Here is a 296-nt window from a genome sequence, read left to right on the forward strand (position 1 = left end):
AGTTAGATGACATCTTTAAAGATGTTCATCCTGATCTGGAGGAACTAAAGGAAATAAAAGAAATTCTGAAAATTCCTCAGGAAGAAGATAAGCCTCCTAAACTAGAGCTCAAGCCACTACCACCATCCCTGAAATATGCATTTCTGGGAGAAGGTGACACTTTTCCAGTGATCATAAGCTCTGCTCTAAATCCACAAAAAGATGAAGCACTAATTCAAGTGCTAAGGACACACAAGACAGCGCTTGGGTGGTCCATAAGTGATCTTAAGGGCATTAGCCCAGCAAGATGCATGCAC

The sequence above is a fragment of the Arachis duranensis genome, chromosome 9 (assembly GCF_000817695.3).
Source record: "Arachis duranensis cultivar V14167 chromosome 9, aradu.V14167.gnm2.J7QH, whole genome shotgun sequence".
Lineage (NCBI taxonomy): Eukaryota > Viridiplantae > Streptophyta > Magnoliopsida > Fabales > Fabaceae > Arachis > Arachis duranensis.